This window comes from Haliotis cracherodii, unplaced genomic scaffold (genome assembly GCF_022045235.1).
Source record: "Haliotis cracherodii isolate W230 unplaced genomic scaffold, xgHalCrac1.p SCAF_45, whole genome shotgun sequence".
NCBI classification, from domain to species: Eukaryota; Metazoa; Mollusca; class Gastropoda; order Lepetellida; family Haliotidae; genus Haliotis; species Haliotis cracherodii.
Window position 1 is genome coordinate 1 of NW_027266303.1, and position 16,026 is coordinate 16,026.

The 16,026-nt window shown below is 45.0% G+C and overlaps 14 non-coding genes across 14 annotated transcripts; all 14 read right to left on the bottom strand.

Moving 5' to 3' along the window:
* Positions 1-91: 91 nt before the first annotated feature.
* LOC139441841 (U2 spliceosomal RNA) lies at positions 92-284 on the bottom strand. Its single transcript, XR_011651682.1, has one exon. It is a non-coding gene; the product is annotated as a U2 spliceosomal RNA (small nuclear RNA).
* A 973-nt stretch (positions 285-1,257) lies between these two features.
* Positions 1,258-1,450, bottom strand: LOC139441842 (U2 spliceosomal RNA). Its single transcript, XR_011651683.1, has one exon. It is a non-coding gene; the product is annotated as a U2 spliceosomal RNA (small nuclear RNA).
* A 967-nt stretch (positions 1,451-2,417) lies between these two features.
* LOC139441843 (U2 spliceosomal RNA) lies at positions 2,418-2,610 on the bottom strand. Its single transcript, XR_011651684.1, has one exon. It is a non-coding gene; the product is annotated as a U2 spliceosomal RNA (small nuclear RNA).
* A 974-nt stretch (positions 2,611-3,584) lies between these two features.
* Positions 3,585-3,777, bottom strand: LOC139441844 (U2 spliceosomal RNA). The gene has a single exon (XR_011651685.1). It is a non-coding gene; the product is annotated as a U2 spliceosomal RNA (small nuclear RNA).
* A 977-nt stretch (positions 3,778-4,754) lies between these two features.
* On the bottom strand, positions 4,755-4,947 carry LOC139441830 (U2 spliceosomal RNA). Its single transcript, XR_011651672.1, has one exon. It is a non-coding gene; the product is annotated as a U2 spliceosomal RNA (small nuclear RNA).
* A 973-nt stretch (positions 4,948-5,920) lies between these two features.
* On the bottom strand, positions 5,921-6,114 carry LOC139441829 (U2 spliceosomal RNA). The gene has a single exon (XR_011651671.1). It is a non-coding gene; the product is annotated as a U2 spliceosomal RNA (small nuclear RNA).
* A 975-nt stretch (positions 6,115-7,089) lies between these two features.
* LOC139441831 (U2 spliceosomal RNA) lies at positions 7,090-7,282 on the bottom strand. Its single transcript, XR_011651673.1, has one exon. It is a non-coding gene; the product is annotated as a U2 spliceosomal RNA (small nuclear RNA).
* A 974-nt stretch (positions 7,283-8,256) lies between these two features.
* Positions 8,257-8,449, bottom strand: LOC139441832 (U2 spliceosomal RNA). The gene has a single exon (XR_011651674.1). It is a non-coding gene; the product is annotated as a U2 spliceosomal RNA (small nuclear RNA).
* A 973-nt stretch (positions 8,450-9,422) lies between these two features.
* Positions 9,423-9,615, bottom strand: LOC139441833 (U2 spliceosomal RNA). Its single transcript, XR_011651675.1, has one exon. It is a non-coding gene; the product is annotated as a U2 spliceosomal RNA (small nuclear RNA).
* A 973-nt stretch (positions 9,616-10,588) lies between these two features.
* Positions 10,589-10,781, bottom strand: LOC139441834 (U2 spliceosomal RNA). Its single transcript, XR_011651676.1, has one exon. It is a non-coding gene; the product is annotated as a U2 spliceosomal RNA (small nuclear RNA).
* A 972-nt stretch (positions 10,782-11,753) lies between these two features.
* Positions 11,754-11,946, bottom strand: LOC139441836 (U2 spliceosomal RNA). The gene has a single exon (XR_011651677.1). It is a non-coding gene; the product is annotated as a U2 spliceosomal RNA (small nuclear RNA).
* Positions 11,947-12,919: 973 nt separating this feature from the next.
* On the bottom strand, positions 12,920-13,112 carry LOC139441837 (U2 spliceosomal RNA). The gene has a single exon (XR_011651678.1). It is a non-coding gene; the product is annotated as a U2 spliceosomal RNA (small nuclear RNA).
* A 973-nt stretch (positions 13,113-14,085) lies between these two features.
* LOC139441838 (U2 spliceosomal RNA) lies at positions 14,086-14,278 on the bottom strand. The gene has a single exon (XR_011651679.1). It is a non-coding gene; the product is annotated as a U2 spliceosomal RNA (small nuclear RNA).
* Positions 14,279-15,251: 973 nt separating this feature from the next.
* On the bottom strand, positions 15,252-15,444 carry LOC139441839 (U2 spliceosomal RNA). Its single transcript, XR_011651680.1, has one exon. It is a non-coding gene; the product is annotated as a U2 spliceosomal RNA (small nuclear RNA).
* Positions 15,445-16,026: the final 582 nt, after the last annotated feature.

Genomic DNA, 16,026 nt, shown 5'->3' on the forward strand with positions numbered 1-16,026 from the left:
ATTAAGGGGCGAAAAACGGAGCGGCAATGCCAAATAAGACGAATGTGAAGATGTAGGCAAAGCTGAGAGTTCTAATTTTTGATTGAAATATGAGTGGTGGGCCATTCCCGGAGGTACTGCAATACCGGGTCAACCCGTGATGAGGGCGGAGCAAGCCCCGTGGCACCTCATCCCATTCTAAAAATCAGTTTAATATCGATGTCTCCATTAGGAGACGTATCAGATATTAAGCTGATAAGAACAGATACTACACTTTGATCTTAGCCAAAAGGCCGAGAAGCGATGCCGGCTGCCGGCTTGCGCCGCCAAAGTACATCTACTGACACAACATACCATTTAGGGGCTGTTTATTTACATGAAGCGCTTAAAATCATTGGCCAGCAATATTACAGGCGCCAATCTGTAAAAATGTTGACAGCACACGAGTGCGACACCCGACTGCAAGACGTTTGTGGAGATTTTCAGCGTCTTTGATGAATGTAAAAATGGAGTAAATAGACCCATTTTGCTATGTATAAAGAGAGCGCCGATAAAGCATGGCCAGACGTTGGGTAAACGTCCTGCAGCGACCCAGTCCAACGTGAATACCGGCCGCGACATTAGGACTTAATGAGTGGAGTCGGGGAGGCAAGGGGAGACAGGCCAGCCTTGAATTAGCTTGGCCCGACTTTGACAGAGTCGCGCGTGGGTAAGAGTGACATTCCCCATCCAAATTGCCCCAATGTATTAAATAAACTAAAGGTAAAGATACTTAAGGTGTCCAGCAAAGCTAAAAATGAATGAATTGCATGAAAAATTGCATTGAAGACAAAAAAACCGACTGAACTGTAATGAATATTGGAAAATGAACTCACTTGCACAAAGTGTAATGACGCGTCAGGGCGCGTGTGTAGTTCTTTAAACATCTATTTAGGGGGGGATGCGACGTTGAAAACGTCTTGTAGTGACGAAGCAGACTGTTGTTGTGACAGAGTGATTGTCTAGACGTCATATCCGGCGTGCGGCGTCATGGCGACGGCTTGGTTACGGGGGACTGTATGTAGCTGAAAGTTGAAAAATGCTACTTTTACAAACTTGTAGGGGTTGGTGTGGTTAAGGGACGGACTGCACGTGTGAACAGGTATATGTCTAAGGTTTCAAAGTAATAAAATATGGTATCTATTGAGAATTAAGGGCGAAAAACGGAGCGGCAATGCCAAATAAGACGAATGTGAAGATGTAGGCAAAGCTGAGAGTTCTAATTTTTGATTGAAATATGAGTGGTGGGCCATTCCCGGAGGTACTGCAATACCGGGTCAACCCGTGATGAGGGCGGAGCAAGCCCCGTGGCACCTCATCCCATTCTAAAAATCAGTTTAATATCGATGTCTCCATTAGGAGACGTATCAGATATTAAGCTGATAAGAACAGATACTACACTTTGATCTTAGCCAAAAGGCCGAGAAGCGATGCCGGCTGCCGGCTTGCGCCGCCAAAGTACATCTACTGACACAACATACCATTTAGGGGCTGTTTATTTACATGAAGCGCTTAAAATCATTGGCCAGCAATATTACAGGCGCCAATCTGTAAAAATGTTGACAGCACACGAGTGCGACACCCGACTGCAAGACGTTTGTGGAGATTTTCAGCGTCTTTGATGAATGTAAAAATGGAGTAAATAGACCCATTTTGCTATGTATAAAGAGAGCGCCGATAAAGCATGGCCAGACGTTGGGTAAACGTCCTGCAGCGACCCAGTCCAACGTGAATACCGGCCGCGACATTAGGACTTAATGAGTGGAGTCGGGGAGGCAAGGGGAGACAGGCCAGCTTGAATTAGCTTGGGCCCGACTTTGACAGAGTCGCGCGTGGGTAAGAGTGACATTCCCATCCAAATTGCCCCAATGTATTAAATAAACTAAAGGTAAAGATACTTAAGGTGTCCAGCAAAGCTAAAAATGAATGAATTGCATGAAAAATTGCATTGAAGACAAAAAAACCGACTGAACTGTAATGAATATTGGAAAATGAACTCACTTGCACAAAGTGTAATGACGCGTCAGGCGCGTGTGTAGTTCTTTAAACATCTATTTAGGGGGGGATGCGACGTTGAAAACGTCTTGTAGTGACGAAGCAGACTGTTGTTGTGACAGAGTGATTGTCTAGACGTCATATCCGGCGTGCGGCGTCATGGGCGACGGCCTTGGTTACGGGGGACTGTATGTAGCTGAAAGTTGAAAAATGCTACTTTTACAAACTTGTAGGGGTTGGTGTGGTTAAGGGACGGACTGCACGTGTGAACAGGTATATGTCTAAGGTTTCAAAGTAATAAAATATGGTATCTAACTAAGGGCGAAAAACGGAGCGGCAGTGCCAAATAAGACGAATGTGAAGATGTAGGCAAAGCTGAGAGTTCTAATTTTTGATTGAAATATGAGTGGTGGGCCATTCCCGGAGGTACTGCAATACCGGGTCAACCCGTGATGAGGGCGGAGCAAGCCCCGTGGCACCTCATCCCATTCTAAAAATCAGTTTAATATCGATGTCTCCATTAGGAGACGTATCAGATATTAAGCTGATAAGAACAGATACTACACTTTGATCTTAGCCAAAAGGCCGAGAAGCGATGCCGGCTGCCGGCTTGCGCCGCCAAAGTACATCTACTGACACAACATACCATTTAGGGGCTGTTTATTTACATGAAGCGCTTAAAATCATTGGCCAGCAATATTACAGGCGCAAATCTGTAAAAATGTTGACAGCACACGAGTGCGACAGCCGACTGCAAGACGTTTGTGGAGATTTTCAGCGTCTTTGATCAATGTAAAAATGGAGTAAATAGACCCATTTTGCTATGTATAAAGAGAGCGCCGATAAAGCATGGCCAGACGTTGGGTAAACGTCCTGCAGCGACCCAGTCCAACTTGAATACCGGCCGCGACATTAGGACTTAATGAGTGGAGTCGGGGAGGCAAGGGGAGACAGGCCAGCTTGAATTAGCTTGGGCCCGACTTTGACAGAGTCGCGCGTGGGTAAGAGTGACATTCCCATCCAAATTGCCCCAATGTATTAAATAAACTAAAGGTAAAGATACTTAAGGTGTCCAGCAAAGCTAAAAATGAATGAATTGCATGAAAAATTGCATTGAAGACAAAAAAACCGACTGAACTGTAATGAATATTGGAAAATGAACTCACTTGCACAAAGTGTAATGACGCGTCAGGCGCGTGTGTAGTTCTTTAAACATCTATTTAGGAGGGGATGCGACGTTGAAAACGTCTTGTAGTGACGAAGCAGACTGTTGTTGTGACAGAGTGATTGTCTAGACGTCATATCCGGCGTGCGGCGTCATGGGCGACGGCCTTGGTTACGGGGGGACTGTATGTAGCTGAAAGTTGAAAAATGCTACTTTTACAAACTTGTAGGGGTTGGTGTGGTTAAGGGACGGACTGCACGTGTGAACAGGTATATGTCTAAGGTTTCAAAGTAATAAAATATGGTATCTATTGAGAACTAAGGGCGAAAAACGGAGCGGCAGTGCCAAATAAGACGAATGTGAAGATGTAGGCAAAGCTGAGAGTTCTAATTTTTGATTGAAATATGAGTGGTGGGCCATTCCCGGAGGTACTGCAATACCGGGTCAACCCGTGATGAGGGCGGAGCAAGCCCCGTGGCACCTCATCCCATTCTAAAAATCAGTTTAATATCGATGTCTCCATTAGGAGACGTATCAGATATTAAGCTGATAAGAACAGATACTACACTTTGATCTTAGCCAAAAGGCCGAGAAGCGATGCCGGCTGCCGGCTTGCGCCGCCAAAGTACATCTACTGACACAACATACCATTTAGGGGCTGTTTATTTACATGAAGCGCTTAAAATCATTGGCCAGCAATATTACAGGCGCAAATCTGTAAAAATGTTGACAGCACACGAGTGCGACAGCCGACTGCAAGACGTTTGTGGAGATTTTCAGCGTCTTTGATCAATGTAAAAATGGAGTAAATAGACCCATTTTGCTATGTATAAAGAGAGCGCCGATAAAGCATGGCCAGACGTTGGGGTAAACGTCCTGCAGCGACCCAGTCCAACTTGAATACCGGCCGCGACATTAGGACTTAATGAGTGGAGTCGGGGAGGCAAGGGGAGACAGGCCAGCTTGAATTAGCTTGGGCCCGACTTTGACAGAGTCGCGCGTGGGTAAGAGTGACATTCCCATCCAAATTGCCCCAATGTATTAAATAAACTAAAGGTAAAGATACTTAAGGTGTCCAGCAAAGCTAAAAATGAATGAATTGCATGAAAAATTGCATTGAAGACAAAAAAAACCGACTGAACTGTAATGAATATTGGAAAATGAACTCACTTGCACAAAGTGTAATGACGCGTCAGGCGCGTGTGTAGTTCTTTAAACATCTATTTAGGAGGGGGATGCGACGTTGAAAACGTCTTGTAGTGACGAAGCAGACTGTTGTTGTGACAGAGTGATTGTCTAGACGTCATATCCGGCGTGCGGCGTCATGGGCGACGGCCTTGGTTACGGGGGGACTGTATGTAGCTGAAAGTTGAAAAATGCTACTTTTACAAACTTGTAGGGGTTGGTGTGGTTAAGGGACGGACTGCACGTGTGAACAGGTATATGTCTAAGGTTTCAAAGTAATAAAATATGGTATCTATTGAGAACTAAGGGCGAAAAACGGAGCGGCAGTGCCAAATAAGACGAATGTGAAGATGTAGGCAAAGCTGAGAGTTCTAATTTTTGATTGAAATATGAGTGGTGGGCCATTCCCGGAGGTACTGCAATACCGGGTCAACCCGTGATGAGGGCGGAGCAAGCCCCGTGGCACCTCATCCCATTCTAAAAATCAGTTTAATATCGATGTCTCCATTAGGAGACGTATCAGATATTAAGCTGATAAGAACAGATACTACACTTTGATCTTAGCCAAAAGGCCGAGAAGCGATGCCGGCTGCCGGCTTGCGCCGCCAAAGTACATCTACTGACACAACATACCATTTAGGGGCTGTTTATTTACATGAAGCGCTTAAAATCATTGGCCAGCAATATTACAGGCGCAAATCTGTAAAAATGTTGACAGCACACGAGTGCGACAGCCGACTGCAAGACGTTTGTGGAGATTTTCAGCGTCTTTGATCAATGTAAAAATGGAGTAAATAGACCCATTTTGCTATGTATAAAGAGAGCGCCGATAAAGCATGGCCAGACGTTGGGTAAACGTCCTGCAGCGACCCAGTCCAACTTGAATACCGGCCGCGACATTAGGACTTAATGAGTGGAGTCGGGGAGGCAAGGGGAGACAGGCCAGCTTGAATTAGCTTGGGCCCGACTTTGACAGAGTCGCGCGTGGGTAAGAGTGACATTCCCATCCAAATTGCCCCAATGTATTAAATAAACTAAAGGTAAAGATACTTAAGGTGTCCAGCAAAGCTAAAAATGAATGAATTGCATGAAAAATTGCATTGAAGACAAAAAAACCGACTGAACTGTAATGAATATTGGAAAATGAACTCACTTGCACAAAGTGTAATGACGCGTCAGGCGCGTGTGTAGTTCTTTAAACATCTATTTAGGAGGGGATGCGACGTTGAAAACGTCTTGTAGTGACGAAGCAGACTGTTGTTGTGACAGAGTGATTGTCTAGACGTCATATCCGGCGTGCGGCGTCATGGGCGACGGCCTTGGTTACGGGGGACTGTATGTAGCTGAAAGTTGAAAAATGCTACTTTTACAAACTTGTAGGGGTTGGTGTGGTTAAGGGACGGACTGCACGTGTGAACAGGTATATGTCTAAGGTTTCAAAGTAATAAAATATGGTATCTATTGAGAACTAAGGGCGAAAAACGGAGCGGCAGTGCCAAATAAGACGAATGTGAAGATGTAGGCAAAGCTGAGAGTTCTAATTTTTGATTGAAATATGAGTGGTGGGCCATTCCCGGAGGTACTGCAATACCGGGTCAACCCGTGATGAGGGGCGGAGCAAGCCCCGTGGCACCTCATCCCATTCTAAAAATCAGTTTAATATCGATGTCTCCATTAGGAGACGTATCAGATATTAAGCTGATAAGAACAGATACTACACTTTGATCTTAGCCAAAAGGCCGAGAAGCGATGCCGGCTGCCGGCTTGCGCCGCCAAAGTACATCTACTGACACAACATACCATTTAGGGGCTGTTTATTTACATGAAGCGCTTAAAATCATTGGCCAGCAATATTACAGGCGCAAATCTGTAAAAATGTTGACAGCACACGAGTGCGACAGCCGACTGCAAGACGTTTGTGGAGATTTTCAGCGTCTTTGATCAATGTAAAAATGGAGTAAATAGACCCATTTTGCTATGTATAAAGAGAGCGCCGATAAAGCATGGCCAGACGTTGGGTAAACGTCCTGCAGCGACCCAGTCCAACTTGAATACCGGCCGCGACATTAGGACTTAATGAGTGGAGTCGGGGAGGCAAGGGGAGACAGGCCAGCTTGAATTAGCTTGGGCCCGACTTTGACAGAGTCGCGCGTGGGTAAGAGTGACATTCCCATCCAAATTGCCCCAATGTATTAAATAAACTAAAGGTAAAGATACTTAAGGTGTCCAGCAAAGCTAAAAATGAATGAATTGCATGAAAAAATTGCATTGAAGACAAAAAAACCGACTGAACTGTAATGAATATTGGAAAATGAACTCACTTGCACAAAGTGTAATGACGCGTCAGGCGCGTGTGTAGTTCTTTAAACATCTATTTAGGAGGGGATGCGACGTTGAAAACGTCTTGTAGTGACGAAGCAGACTGTTGTTGTGACAGAGTGATTGTCTAGACGTCATATCCGGCGTGCGGCGTCATGGGCGACGGCCTTGGTTACGGGGGACTGTATGTAGCTGAAAGTTGAAAAATGCTACTTTTACAAACTTGTAGGGGTTGGTGTGGTTAAGGGACGGACTGCACGTTGTGAACAGGTATATGTCTAAGGTTTCAAAGTAATAAAATATGGTATCTATTGAGAACTAAGGGCGAAAAACGGAGCGGCAGTGCCAAATAAGACGAATGTGAAGATGTAGGCAAAGCTGAGAGTTCTAATTTTTGATTGAAATATGAGTGGTGGGCCATTCCCGGAGGTACTGCAATACCGGGTCAACCCGTGATGAGGGCGGAGCAAGCCCCGTGGCACCTCATCCCATTCTAAAAATCAGTTTAATATCGATGTCTCCATTAGGAGACGTATCAGATATTAAGCTGATAAGAACAGATACTACACTTTGATCTTAGCCAAAAGGCCGAGAAGCGATGCCGGCTGCCGGCTTGCGCCGCCAAAGTACATCTACTGACACAACATACCATTTAGGGGCTGTTTATTTACATGAAGCGCTTAAAATCATTGGCCAGCAATATTACAGGCGCAAATCTGTAAAAATGTTGACAGCACACGAGTGCGACAGCCGACTGCAAGACGTTTTGTGGAGATTTTCAGCGTCTTTGATCAATGTAAAAATGGAGTAAATAGACCCATTTTGCTATGTATAAAGAGAGCGCCGATAAAGCATGGCCAGACGTTGGGTAAACGTCCTGCAGCGACCCAGTCCAACTTGAATACCGGCCGCGACATTAGGACTTAATGAGTGGAGTCGGGGAGGCAAGGGGAGACAGGCCAGCTTGAATTAGCTTGGGCCCGACTTTGACAGAGTCGCGCGTGGGTAAGAGTGACATTCCCATCCAAATTGCCCCAATGTATTAAATAAACTAAAGGTAAAGATACTTAAGGTGTCCAGCAAAGCTAAAAATGAATGAATTGCATGAAAAATTGCATTGAAGACAAAAAAACCGACTGAACTGTAATGAATATTGGAAAATGAACTCACTTGCACAAAGTGTAATGACGCGTCAGGCGCGTGTGTAGTTCTTTAAACATCTATTTAGGAGGGGATGCGACGTTGAAAACGTCTTGTAGTGACGAAGCAGACTGTTGTTGTGACAGAGTGATTGTCTAGACGTCATATCCGGCGTGCGGCGTCATGGGCGACGGCCTTGGTTACGGGGGACTGTATGTAGCTGAAAGTTGAAAAATGCTACTTTTACAAACTTGTAGGGGTTGGTGTGGTTAAGGGACGGACTGCACGTGTGAACAGGTATATGTCTAAGGTTTCAAAGTAATAAAATATGGTATCTATTGAGAACTAAGGGCGAAAAACGGAGCGGCAGTGCCAAATAAGACGAATGTGAAGATGTAGGCAAAGCTGAGAGTTCTAATTTTTGATTGAAATATGAGTGGTGGGCCATTCCCGGAGGTACTGCAATACCGGGTCAACCCGTGATGAGGGCGGAGCAAGCCCCGTGGCACCTCATCCCATTCTAAAAATCAGTTTAATATCGATGTCTCCATTAGGAGACGTATCAGATATTAAGCTGATAAGAACAGATACTACACTTTGATCTTAGCCAAAAGGCCGAGAAGCGATGCCGGCTGCCGGCTTGCGCCGCCAAAGTACATCTACTGACACAACATACCATTTAGGGGCTGTTTATTTACATGAAGCGCTTAAAATCATTGGCCAGCAATATTACAGGCGCAAATCTGTAAAAATGTTGACAGCACACGAGTGCGACAGCCGACTGCAAGACGTTTGTGGAGATTTTCAGCGTCTTTGATCAATGTAAAAATGGAGTAAATAGACCCATTTTGCTATGTATAAAGAGAGCGCCGATAAAGCATGGCCAGACGTTGGGTAAACGTCCTGCAGCGACCCAGTCCAACTTGAATACCGGCCGCGACATTAGGACTTAATGAGTGGAGTCGGGGAGGCAAGGGGAGACAGGCCAGCTTGAATTAGCTTGGGCCCGACTTTGACAGAGTCGCGCGTGGGTAAGAGTGACATTCCCATCCAAATTGCCCCAATGTATTAAATAAACTAAAGGTAAAGATACTTAAGGTGTCCAGCAAAGCTAAAAATGAATGAATTGCATGAAAAATTGCATTGAAGACAAAAAAACCGACTGAACTGTAATGAATATTGGAAAATGAACTCACTTGCACAAAGTGTAATGACGCGTCAGGCGCGTGTGTAGTTCTTTAAACATCTATTTAGGAGGGGATGCGACGTTGAAAACGTCTTGTAGTGACGAAGCAGACTGTTGTTGTGACAGAGTGATTGTCTAGACGTCATATCCGGCGTGCGGCGTCATGGGCGACGGCCTTGGTTACGGGGGACTGTATGTAGCTGAAAGTTGAAAAATGCTACTTTTACAAACTTGTAGGGGTTGGTGTGGTTAAGGGACGGACTGCACGTGTGAACAGGTATATGTCTAAGGTTTCAAAGTAATAAAATATGGTATCTATTGAGAACTAAGGGCGAAAAACGGAGCGGCAGTGCCAAATAAGACGAATGTGAAGATGTAGGCAAAGCTGAGAGTTCTAATTTTTGATTGAAATATGAGTGGTGGGCCATTCCCGGAGGTACTGCAATACCGGGTCAACCCGTGATGAGGGCGGAGCAAGCCCCGTGGCACCTCATCCCATTCTAAAAATCAGTTTAATATCGATGTCTCCATTAGGAGACGTATCAGATATTAAGCTGATAAGAACAGATACTACACTTTGATCTTAGCCAAAAGGCCGAGAAGCGATGCCGGCTGCCGGCTTGCGCCGCCAAAGTACATCTACTGACACAACATACCATTTAGGGGCTGTTTATTTACATGAAGCGCTTAAAATCATTGGCCAGCAATATTACAGGCGCAAATCTGTAAAAATGTTGACAGCACACGAGTGCGACAGCCGACTGCAAGACGTTTGTGGAGATTTTCAGCGTCTTTGATCAATGTAAAAATGGAGTAAATAGACCCATTTTGCTATGTATAAAGAGAGCGCCGATAAAGCATGGCCAGACGTTGGGTAAACGTCCTGCAGCGACCCAGTCCAACTTGAATACCGGCCGCGACATTAGGACTTAATGAGTGGAGTCGGGGAGGCAAGGGGAGACAGGCCAGCTTGAATTAGCTTGGGCCCGACTTTGACAGAGTCGCGCGTGGGTAAGAGTGACATTCCCATCCAAATTGCCCCAATGTATTAAATAAACTAAAGGTAAAGATACTTAAGGTGTCCAGCAAAGCTAAAAATGAATGAATTGCATGAAAAATTGCATTGAAGACAAAAAAACCGACTGAACTGTAATGAATATTGGAAAATGAACTCACTTGCACAAAGTGTAATGACGCGTCAGGCGCGTGTGTAGTTCTTTAAACATCTATTTAGGAGGGGATGCGACGTTGAAAACGTCTTGTAGTGACGAAGCAGACTGTTGTTGTGACAGAGTGATTGTCTAGACGTCATATCCGGCGTGCGGCGTCATGGGCGACGGCCTTGGTTACGGGGGACTGTATGTAGCTGAAAGTTGAAAAATGCTACTTTTACAAACTTGTAGGGGTTGGTGTGGTTAAGGGACGGACTGCACGTGTGAACAGGTATATGTCTAAGGTTTCAAAGTAATAAAATATGGTATCTATTGAGAACTAAGGGCGAAAAACGGAGCGGCAGTGCCAAATAAGACGAATGTGAAGATGTAGGCAAAGCTGAGAGTTCTAATTTTTGATTGAAATATGAGTGGTGGGCCATTCCCGGAGGTACTGCAATACCGGGTCAACCCGTGATGAGGGCGGAGCAAGCCCCGTGGCACCTCATCCCATTCTAAAAATCAGTTTAATATCGATGTCTCCATTAGGAGACGTATCAGATATTAAGCTGATAAGAACAGATACTACACTTTGATCTTAGCCAAAAGGCCGAGAAGCGATGCCGGCTGCCGGCTTGCGCCGCCAAAGTACATCTACTGACACAACATACCATTTAGGGGCTGTTTATTTACATGAAGCGCTTAAAATCATTGGCCAGCAATATTACAGGCGCAAATCTGTAAAAATGTTGACAGCACACGAGTGCGACAGCCGACTGCAAGACGTTTGTGGAGATTTTCAGCGTCTTTGATCAATGTAAAAATGGAGTAAATAGACCCATTTTGCTATGTATAAAGAGAGCGCCGATAAAGCATGGCCAGACGTTGGGTAAACGTCCTGCAGCGACCCAGTCCAACTTGAATACCGGCCGCGACATTAGGACTTAATGAGTGGAGTCGGGGAGGCAAGGGGAGACAGGCCAGCTTGAATTAGCTTGGGCCCGACTTTGACAGAGTCGCGCGTGGGTAAGAGTGACATTCCCATCCAAATTGCCCCAATGTATTAAATAAACTAAAGGTAAAGATACTTAAGGTGTCCAGCAAAGCTAAAAATGAATGAATTGCATGAAAAATTGCATTGAAGACAAAAAAACCGACTGAACTGTAATGAATATTGGAAAATGAACTCACTTGCACAAAGTGTAATGACGCGTCAGGCGCGTGTGTAGTTCTTTAAACATCTATTTAGGAGGGGATGCGACGTTGAAAACGTCTTGTAGTGACGAAGCAGACTGTTGTTGTGACAGAGTGATTGTCTAGACGTCATATCCGGCGTGCGGCGTCATGGGCGACGGCCTTGGTTACGGGGGACTGTATGTAGCTGAAAGTTGAAAAATGCTACTTTTACAAACTTGTAGGGGTTGGTGTGGTTAAGGGACGGACTGCACGTGTGAACAGGTATATGTCTAAGGTTTCAAAGTAATAAAATATGGTATCTATTGAGAACTAAGGGCGAAAAACGGAGCGGCAGTGCCAAATAAGACGAATGTGAAGATGTAGGCAAGCTGAGAGTTCTAATTTTTGATTGAAATATGAGTGGTGGGCCATTCCCGGAGGTACTGCAATACCGGGTCAACCCGTGATGAGGGCGGAGCAAGCCCCGTGGCACCTCATCCCATTCTAAAAATCAGTTTAATATCGATGTCTCCATTAGGAGACGTATCAGATATTAAGCTGATAAGAACAGATACTACACTTTGATCTTAGCCAAAAGGCCGAGAAGCGATGCCGGCTGCCGGCTTGCGCCGCCAAAGTACATCTACTGACACAACATACCATTTAGGGGCTGTTTATTTACATGAAGCGCTTAAAATCATTGGCCAGCAATATTACAGGCGCAAATCTGTAAAAATGTTGACAGCACACGAGTGCGACAGCCGACTGCAAGACGTTTGTGGAGATTTTCAGCGTCTTTGATCAATGTAAAAATGGAGTAAATAGACCCATTTTGCTATGTATAAAGAGAGCGCCGATAAAGCATGGCCAGACGTTGGGTAAACGTCCTGCAGCGACCCAGTCCAACTTGAATACCGGCCGCGACATTAGGACTTAATGAGTGGAGTCGGGGAGGCAAGGGGAGACAGGCCAGCTTGAATTAGCTTGGGCCCGACTTTGACAGAGTCGCGCGTGGGTAAGAGTGACATTCCCATCCAAATTGCCCCAATGTATTAAATAAACTAAAGGTAAAGATACTTAAGGTGTCCAGCAAAGCTAAAAATGAATGAATTGCATGAAAAATTGCATTGAAGACAAAAAAACCGACTGAACTGTAATGAATATTGGAAAATGAACTCACTTGCACAAAGTGTAATGACGCGTCAGGCGCGTGTGTAGTTCTTTAAACATCTATTTAGGAGGGGATGCGACGTTGAAAACGTCTTGTAGTGACGAAGCAGACTGTTGTTGTGACAGAGTGATTGTCTAGACGTCATATCCGGCGTGCGGCGTCATGGGCGACGGCCTTGGTTACGGGGGACTGTATGTAGCTGAAAGTTGAAAAATGCTACTTTTACAAACTTGTAGGGGTTGGTGTGGTTAAGGGACGGACTGCACGTGTGAACAGGTATATGTCTAAGGTTTCAAAGTAATAAAATATGGTATCTATTGAGAACTAAGGGCGAAAAACGGAGCGGCAGTGCCAAATAAGACGAATGTGAAGATGTAGGCAAAGCTGAGAGTTCTAATTTTTGATTGAAATATGAGTGGTGGGCCATTCCCGGAGGTACTGCAATACCGGGTCAACCCGTGATGAGGGCGGAGCAAGCCCCGTGGCACCTCATCCCATTCTAAAAATCAGTTTAATATCGATGTCTCCATTAGGAGACGTATCAGATATTAAGCTGATAAGAACAGATACTACACTTTGATCTTAGCCAAAAGGCCGAGAAGCGATGCCGGCTGCCGGCTTGCGCCGCCAAAGTACATCTACTGACACAACATACCATTTAGGGGCTGTTTATTTACATGAAGCGCTTAAAATCATTGGCCAGCAATATTACAGGCGCAAATCTGTAAAAATGTTGACAGCACACGAGTGCGACAGCCGACTGCAAGACGTTTGTGGAGATTTTCAGCGTCTTTGATCAATGTAAAAATGGAGTAAATAGACCCATTTTGCTATGTATAAAGAGAGCGCCGATAAAGCATGGCCAGACGTTGGGTAAACGTCCTGCAGCGACCCAGTCCAACTTGAATACCGGCCGCGACATTAGGACTTAATGAGTGGAGTCGGGGAGGCAAGGGGAGACAGGCCAGCTTGAATTAGCTTGGGCCCGACTTTGACAGAGTCGCGCGTGGGTAAGAGTGACATTCCCATCCAAATTGCCCCAATGTATTAAATAAACTAAAGGTAAAGATACTTAAGGTGTCCAGCAAAGCTAAAAATGAATGAATTGCATGAAAAATTGCATTGAAGACAAAAAAACCGACTGAACTGTAATGAATATTGGAAAATGAACTCACTTGCACAAAGTGTAATGACGCGTCAGGCGCGTGTGTAGTTCTTTAAACATCTATTTAGGAGGGGATGCGACGTTGAAAACGTCTTGTAGTGACGAAGCAGACTGTTGTTGTGACAGAGTGATTGTCTAGACGTCATATCCGGCGTGCGGCGTCATGGGCGACGGCCTTGGTTACGGGGGACTGTATGTAGCTGAAAGTTGAAAAATGCTACTTTTACAAACTTGTAGGGGTTGGTGTGGTTAAGGGACGGACTGCACGTGTGAACAGGTATATGTCTAAGGTTTCAAAGTAATAAAATATGGTATCTATTGAGAACTAAGGGCGAAAAACGGAGCGGCAGTGCCAAATAAGACGAATGTGAAGATGTAGGCAAAGCTGAGAGTTCTAATTTTTGATTGAAATATGAGTGGTGGGCCATTCCCGGAGGTACTGCAATACCGGGTCAACCCGTGATGAGGGCGGAGCAAGCCCCGTGGCACCTCATCCCATTCTAAAAATCAGTTTAATATCGATGTCTCCATTAGGAGACGTATCAGATATTAAGCTGATAAGAACAGATACTACACTTTGATCTTAGCCAAAAGGCCGAGAAGCGATGCCGGCTGCCGGCTTGCGCCGCCAAAGTACATCTACTGACACAACATACCATTTAGGGGCTGTTTATTTACATGAAGCGCTTAAAATCATTGGCCAGCAATATTACAGGCGCAAATCTGTAAAAATGTTGACAGCACACGAGTGCGACAGCCGACTGCAAGACGTTTGTGGAGATTTTCAGCGTCTTTGATCAATGTAAAAATGGAGTAAATAGACCCATTTTGCTATGTATAAAGAGAGCGCCGATAAAGCATGGCCAGACGTTGGGTAAACGTCCTGCAGCGACCCAGTCCAACTTGAATACCGGCCGCGACATTAGGACTTAATGAGTGGAGTCGGGGAGGCAAGGGGAGACAGGCCAGCTTGAATTAGCTTGGGCCCGACTTTGACAGAGTCGCGCGTGGGTAAGAGTGACATTCCCATCCAAATTGCCCCAATGTATTAAATAAACTAAAGGTAAAGATACTTAAGGTGTCCAGCAAAGCTAAAAATGAATGAATTGCATGAAAAATTGCATTGAAGACAAAAAAACCGACTGAACTGTAATGAATATTGGAAAATGAACTCACTTGCACAAAGTGTAATGACGCGTCAGGCGCGTGTGTAGTTCTTTAAACATCTATTTAGGAGGGGATGCGACGTTGAAAACGTCTTGTAGTGACGAAGCAGACTGTTGTTGTGACAGAGTGATTGTCTAGACGTCATATCCGGCGTGCGGCGTCATGGGCGACGGCCTTGGTTACGGGGGACTGTATGTAGCTGAAAGTTGAAAAATGCTACTTTTACAAACTTGTAGGGGTTGGTGTGGTTAAGGGACGGACTGCACGTGTGAACAGGTATATGTCTAAGGTTTCAAAGTAATAAAATATGGTATCTATTGAGAACTAAGGGCGAAAAACGGAGCGGCAGTGCCAAATAAGACGAATGTGAAGATGTAGGCAAAGCTGAGAGTTCTAATTTTTGATTGAAATATGAGTGGTGGGCCATTCCCGGAGGTACTGCAATACCGGGTCAACCCGTGATGAGGGCGGAGCAAGCCCCGTGGCACCTCATCCCATTCTAAAAATCAGTTTAATATCGATGTCTCCATTAGGAGACGTATCAGATATTAAGCTGATAAGAACAGATACTACACTTTGATCTTAGCCAAAAGGCCGAGAAGCGATGCCGGCTGCCGGCTTGCGCCGCCAAAGTACATCTACTGACACAACATACCATTTAGGGGCTGTTTATTTACATGAAGCGCTTAAAATCATTGGCCAGCAATATTACAGGCGCAAATCTGTAAAAATGTTGACAGCACACGAGTGCGACAGCCGACTGCAAGACGTTTGTGGAGATTTTCAGCGTCTTTGATCAATGTAAAAATGGAGTAAATAGACCCATTTTGCTATGTATAAAGAGAGCGCCGATAAAGCATGGCCAGACGTTGGGTAAACGTCCTGCAGCGACCCAGTCCAACTTGAATACCGGCCGCGACATTAGGACTTAATGAGTGGAGTCGGGGAGGCAAGGGGAGACAGGCCAGCTTGAATTAGCTTGGGCCCGACTTTGACAGAGTCGCGCGTGGGTAAGAGTGACATTCCCATCCAAATTGCCCCAATGTATTAAATAAACTAAAGGTAAAGATACTTAAGGTGTCCAGCAAAGCTAAAAATGAATGAATTGCATGAAAAATTGCATTGAAGACAAAAAAACCGACTGAACTGTAATGAATATTGGAAAATGAACTCACTTGCACAAAGTGT